Source organism: Oryctolagus cuniculus, chromosome Y (genome assembly GCF_051225735.1).
Source record: "Oryctolagus cuniculus isolate XC-2025 breed Fujian yellow rabbit chromosome Y, ASM5122573v1, whole genome shotgun sequence".
Lineage (NCBI taxonomy): Eukaryota > Metazoa > Chordata > Mammalia > Lagomorpha > Leporidae > Oryctolagus > Oryctolagus cuniculus.
Genome location: NC_142889.1, coordinates 24,765,055 through 24,772,013, shown reverse-complemented (window position 1 = coordinate 24,772,013; position 6,959 = coordinate 24,765,055). Strand labels below are relative to the sequence as shown.

General features: G+C 46.1%; 1 pseudogene; it reads right to left on the bottom strand.

The window, feature by feature from the left end:
- Nucleotides 1-6,148: 6,148 nt before the first annotated feature.
- Nucleotides 6,149-6,723, bottom strand: LOC149119396 (protein delta homolog 2 pseudogene; annotated as a pseudogene).
- Between the last annotated feature and the right edge of the window lie 236 nt (nucleotides 6,724-6,959).

Below are 6,959 nucleotides of genomic sequence, written 5' to 3'. Positions count from 1 at the left end.
AAAGTCAATAAATCTACAGCAGATTAATTTTTACATTGCTAATTATTCATGGTTTATGAATTATACATATCCAAATGACCCATGGCAAAAAAAAAAAGTTTCCCCACTCCTGTGAGGCTGGTAAAGGGAATAAATTCTGTAAAATCTCTGGGAGGAAATGCAGCCATACCCTTGCCTAGATACTAAACACATGAGGTCTTTATTGGACTCCTACCTAACCACAAGGAAATCAATGTATTTCTTCAAGGCATTCAGTTTGCAGTAACTGGTGACAGCAGCAGTAGAGAACTCATGAAGTGCAGGAGTGTCCTGGGCACTGATAATGACCATCTAGTGCCAGCAGTGCTCCCCAATCACTGGCATAAATGAAAAGGCCCTCCAAGATTTTTCCATATCACTGAGGTAGTGTGACACCAATCCCAGAGGAGGTTCATTGAATTCATGAACAGTGAGTTGTCATAAAAACTAAGTATAAGGGCCGGCACTGTGGCATAGTGGGTAAAGCTGTCGCCAGTGGTGCCAGCATCCCATATAGGTGCTGGTTCGAGACCCAGATGCTCCTCTTCTGATCCGGCTCTCTGCTATGGCCTGGGAAAAGCAGTAGAAGATGGCCCAGGTCCTTGGGCCCCTGTACCCACATGGGAGATCTGGAAGAAGCTCCTGGCTCCTGGCTTTGGATCAGCACAGCTCTAGCTGTTGTGGCCAACTGGAGAGTGAACCATCAGAAGACCACTCTCTCTCTCTCTGCCTCTCCTCTCTGTGTAACTCTGACTTTCAAATAAACAAATAAATCTTCAAGAAAAGAAAACTAAGTATAGGGGACAATGCTGTGGTGCATAGTTAAAGCCTCAGGCTGCAGTACTGGCATCCCATATGGGCACCGGTTTGAGTCCCAGCTGTTCCATTTCTGATCCAACTCTCTGCTAATATACCTGGGAAAGCAACAGAGGATAACCCAAATTCTTGGGCCCCTGCACCCATGTGGGAGACCTGGAAGAAGCTCCTGGCTCCTGGCTTTGGATTGGATCAGGTCCTGCCATTGCAGCCATTTGGGGAGTGAACCAGCAGATGGAAGACCTCTCTGTGTCTCTACCTCTCTCTGTAATTCTGTCTTTCAAATAAAATAAAATAAATCTTTTTAAAAAAGAAAAATTAAGTATAAAATAATTGTTTCTAAGATATAAATTAAAGATTTGGGGCTGGCACAGTTGTGACATAGTGGGTTAAGCTACCACCTATGATATTCTCATTCCATATGGGCAACAGTTTGTGTTCCAGCTGCTCCACTTCCAACCCAGCTTTCTACTGATATGCTGTGGGAAGCAGAAAAAGATGGCTCACTCCAATGATATGGGAGACCTGGATGAAGTGCCTAGTTCCTGGCTTCATCCTGGCCCAGCCCTGGCCATTGTGGCCTTTTGGGAAGTAAACCAATAGATGGAAGACCTCTCTACCTGGGTCTCCTCTCTTTGAAATTCTTTATTTCCAATAAATAAATAAATAAATAAATAAATCTTTGCAAAAGAAATTAAAGGGTTTTTTTTGATTAACATGAAAATTTATGTCTGATACATATGTAGGTCTTATTTTTTATCATAAATAAACTTGCCAGTAAAAATCATTTCCACTTTTATTTATACTTTTCAGTAAAAACTGTGCATAAAGCAATTTTATCTCCAACTTTCTGATGAATCTTTTCAAATATCTCCCTGTGCAATTCTACTGTAAAATAAGATTCAAAAACCAGAGTTGACTGAAAGGTTGGGGGATTAATAAATCTCCAAGACATTCACAAGAAGCTGTAGTGCTTGTTGCCAGAAACCCATTTCCTCTTTATTTATCTACTTGTATAGAGGTCTCTTGCAGGTTGATGATAAAAGGCTTCTCTCTGATTCACCTCTACATGCCTCAAAAGGTCTGGCACAGGGAAAACACTAAGGAGAGATGTACTCAATGAATTAACAAATAAATAATACTTTTTTAAAATATTTATTTAAAAAAAATTTTTTGACAGGCAGAGTTAGACAGTGAGAGAGAGAGACAGTGAGAAAGGTCTTCCCTCCATTGGTTCACCCCCCAAATGGACGCTACGGCCGGTGTGCTGCGCCAATCCAAAGCCAGGAGCCAGGTACTTCCCACTAGTCTCCCATGCAGATGCAGGGCCCAAGCACCTGGGCCATCCTCCACTGCCCTCCCAGGCCACAGCAGAGAGCTGGACTGGAAGAGAAGCAACTGAGACAGAATCTGGTGCCCCAGCTGGGACTAGAACCCGGAGTGCTGGTGCCACAGGCAGAGGATTAGCCTAGTGAGCTGTGGGGCCGGCCTAAAGATTTATTTATTTAAAAGACAAAGTTACAGAGGGAGGTAGAGACAGAGAGAGAGGTCTTCCATTTGCTGGTTCACTCCCCAGGTGGCCACAATAGCTGGAGCTGCACTGATCCAAAGCTAGGAGCCAGGAGCTTCTTCTGGATCTCCCATGTGGGTGCAGGGGTCCAAGCACTTGGACCATCTTCTACTGCTTTCCCAGGCCATACCAGAGAGCTGGATGGAAAGAGGAGCAGCCAGGACTAAAACTGGCACCCATATGGGATGCCGTCACTGCAGGTGGAGGATTAACCCACTGCGCTATAGTGCTGGCCCAATAATACTTCTTGAAGTAGTATTCTCACAGGGTCCTCCTAAACACAAGAGGTCTAGTTCCTCCATTGAGTCCCCTTCCCTTGTCCTGCCTGCAAAAGGAAACCAGTTTCCTCAACACTGTTACAATCATTAAACACAGGCAAATTTCTTTCTTAGAGGAAAGTTACTGTCTCTTTCAAAAAGTAACTCCTCAGGATAGATGCTCCTAAGTCTCACAGTGGTAAGTTTTGTGATGTTGATGATCACAAGAGCAGACCCAATGGCAATCTGCAAATGCACAATGAGAGAAGCACCAAGACCACTCCCCAAAGCCCAAGTCCTCTCTTGAATGAATGTCCCCCAGCTTTTGTCTCTGTATCTATGGTAAGTCCTTCCCTGAGCTACTGGGAGAGATGTGGTTTGGAGCAGTAACCTTACCTCCTATGCTGGCTACACAAGTAAACTCTTTTTCAGCAAAACTTGGGCCTTGACTGGTGCCATGGCTCACTCGGCTAATCCTCCACCTGTGGCGCCAGCACCCCGGGTTCTAGTCCTGATTGGGGAGCCAGATTCTGTCCCGGTTGCTCCTCTTCCAGTCCAGCTCTCTGCTGTCACCCAGGAGTGCAGTGGAGGATGGCCCAAGTGCTTGGGCCCTGCACCCGCATGGGAGACCAGGAGAAGCACCTGGCTCCTGGCTTCAGATTGGTGCAGCCAGCCATAGCAGCCATTTGGGGAGTGAACAAATGGAAAAGGAAGACCTTTCCCTCTGTCTCTCTCTCTCTCTCTGTCCACTCTGCCTGTGAAAAACAAACAAAAACCAACTTGGGCCTTTATTCAGTCCATATGACTTAGACATTGAATGCTTTATTTGTAAGATAGGCAACTTGAAAAAGCATTTTCTACTAAGTAATGTATTTGTGTTATATTTTATTTTATTTTATTTTATTTAAGACTTATTTATTGAGGCTGGTGCTGTGGCATAGTCTTAAAGACATTGCCTGCAGCGCTGGCATCCCATATGGGCAGCAGTTTGAGTCCCAGCTGCTCCACTTACAATCCCTCTCCTTGCTAATTTGCTTTAGAAAGCAGAAGACAGTGCAAGTCCTTGGGCCCCTGCACCCATGTGGGAGATCCAGAAGAAGCTCCTGGCTCCTGGCTTTGGCCTGGCCCAGTGGGCCATTGTGGCCAATTGGAGAGTGAGCCAGTGGATGGAAAATCTCTCCCTCCATCTCTCCCTCTCTCTGTAACTGCCTTTCAAATAAATAAATCTTAAACAAAAGGCATATGCCACAATGCCAGCCTCTGCATTTTTTTTTCACAGGCAGAGTGGACAGTGAGAGAAAGACAGAGAGAAAGGTCTTCCTTTGCCATTGGTTCACCCTCCAATGGCCACCGCAGCTGGTGCACTGCGGCCGGTGCACTGCACTGATCCGAAGGCAGGAGCCAGGTGCTTCTCCTGGTCTCGCATGGGGTGCAGGGACTCAAGTACTTGGGCCATCCTCCACTGCACTCCCGTGCCATAGCAGAGAGCTGGACTGAAAGAGGAGCAACTGGGACAGAATCCAGCACCCCGACCAGGACTAGAACCCGGTGTGCCGGCTCCGCTAGGTGGAGGATTAGCCTATTGAGCTGCAGTGTCGGCCCTCTGCATTTTATTTTAAAAGTTCTAAAATGAATTAGACTTCCTGCTAAAGGAACATTTTTACAAGTTTCCCTGGGGGATCAGCATCGTGACATAGTATACAAAGACACCTCATATGAGTGTCTTGGCTGCTCCACTTCTTTTTTATTTTTTAATATTTATTTATTTATTTGAAAGGCAGAGTTATAGAGAGGCAGAAGCAGAGAGAGAGAGAAAGAGAGAGGTATTCCATTTGCTGGTTCACTCCCCATATGGCTGCAATGGCTAGAGGTGCACAGAATCTGAAGCCAGTAGCCAGGAGCTTCTTCCAGGTCTCCTAAATGGGTGCAGGGGCCCAAGCACTTTGGTATCTTCCACTGCTTTCCCAGGCTATAGCAGAAGGCTGGATCAGAAGTGGGGAAGCCAGGACTCTAACCAGCACCCAAATGGGATGCCGGTACCACAAGCAGGGGCTTTGCCTGCTGTGCCACAGTGCCAGCCCCAGCTGCTTCACTTCTAATCCAGATCCCTGCTAATGGCCTGGGAAAAGCAGCAGATGATGGCCCAAGTACCATCTGCACTCATTGGGGCCATTTGGGGACTGAACCAGCAGGTGGAAAATCAATCTCTCTCTCCCTCTCTCTCTCTCTCTCTCTCATTCTGCTCTTCAAGTCAATGAATGACTCTTCAATAAATAAACAAACAAATAAATAAATCTTTTAAAGAAAGAGTTTTCCTGAAGTCATTATTATATGAGAACATTCACAGTTAAGCTGTAATGATTTCAGTTGTTGATTTTTACTTATGGGTTCATAGACCTTCTAATATTCGCAAATACTTGCATCTGATCCACTTATAATTAGACATTTTATGAAAGAGTGGACTAACGCTATTAAAAAATTATAACAATGTCATTTTTTCATCCTTTTGGAAATACAAATAAAATGTAAAAAGAAAAATCAAAAACAAAAACAAATAATATATGTATATATATGTATATTTAACTAGCTTATCATGATTGTTCTATAATTATGTCAATAACAAGTTATTAAATTTCTAATGCTTCTTTCTAAATCTTTGAAATCCTTCAAACACATCAGGAACATATATCATATACATTATAGAAAGCAACTTTGTAGTTCTTCCTACAGCACAGACAAAGCAATAAGATGAGGGCAAATAAGCAATAAAGTGAAGAAAAATCTGTGCTCTATGCAAAGGGAACAGCGGGAAGAGATAAAGCTGCTCAGTTTTCTGCTGTAGAGTGCTGTGCCCTGCCTGCTTACCCACTGACCATCTGCTCCCAGAGGCTCAACCTGATCCTGAACTTGGACCAGGTACTAGTGCTACAAGCAGGAAGGGTGCGGTGCTGGACTCACTACTGCCCTGCACAACCATCCCCATTTGCTGTCCAAGCAGCAGATAAAGGGAAGCCAGCAGGGATCCCACCACTCTCCTTGAGGGCCCTGAGCCCCATCCCCCATGCTATGGGGTTCTCATCTCCATCTGTCCACAGCTGGGCCAACACAGAGGTTCTGACTGCAGGTTTGCGTTCTCCTCTGTGGCTCCAGCTCTCTTCATTTCCCCAGAGAGGAAAATGACATCCTGGTTTCCTCTTGGGAAACCACTCCTCAGTGGACAGAACCCAGAGGCTTCCCCAGAATCAGGCCTCTGCTCTGCCCTTTTTTGCAGCTGACACTCAAGGTGGGGTTTCTGAGACAGGAGCCCACCTGTTTATTTTATTTTTGATAAAATTCCCATCTTGCATTTTGTGTATTAAAAACAAAATACTTTTGACATGAGCTGAAGCCCCCTTAGTATGTGTGCCAGAGCTGGGCGCTGGTGAGAAGGGATCTCTCCAGCCTCAGGATGGAGGAGGTGAGGAAGGGCCTGTAAAGCTCCCCTCCATCACAGTGCTGTTGTCTTTCCAGGCTCAAGGGCAGGTCAGTTGGCAGGGAGAGTACTGCTGACAGCTGCCAACCTGACACTCCTAGGTCTAGCATACCAGGGCATAATGTAGGCCAGGATAGCCTCAGGGCCTGGGGCTGACACTATGATGATAGACCCTTAGGTTCAGCAACATAGTGGTTAGGACCAGGGCAGCAGTGAGAGCCCCAAACACCATCAAGGCAACCAGATTAGACCCCTAGCCCAGACCTTTGCCTAAACACCAACTCCTTCACTGAGATCCATGGAAGAGCAGTCCCCATAGTGGGGGAGTGGGGAGCTAATCCTGTGACAGGTGCTAAGGTGGTCCCTAGAGGGGTATCCACAGTGATGAGGGGTTTGGGGCAAGTAAGACAGTCTCAGAAGTCTTGCCCCCATAGACATTGGGGCAGAGGGAGTGAAAGTCAAATGCTTGATCCCCACACAGGCTCTTCTCTGTTGAGAAGGCAGAAGTGTCCAGAAAGGCCTTCAGGGCAGAGGCAGGGGAAGCAGTTTATGACATCAAGGCAGGTGGCACCGTTGACACATGGCCACATCAAATAGTTGCCTACATTTGTCATTTTCCACAAAGCCTTCTGGGCAGTGGCAGGTGAATGTGAGCGCAGACTCAGACATCTCAACACCTCCTGCCATTCTGTCATGGGGAGCTGAGGTTGGGATAGAACAGGACATTGATGCCAAGTGGCCAACACTGAGCAGTGTCCTGACCACAGCATCCTGCTAGAATTTCTAGCTGCATCACATTAGGTCACTCTCTTTGAGCTTCAGATAC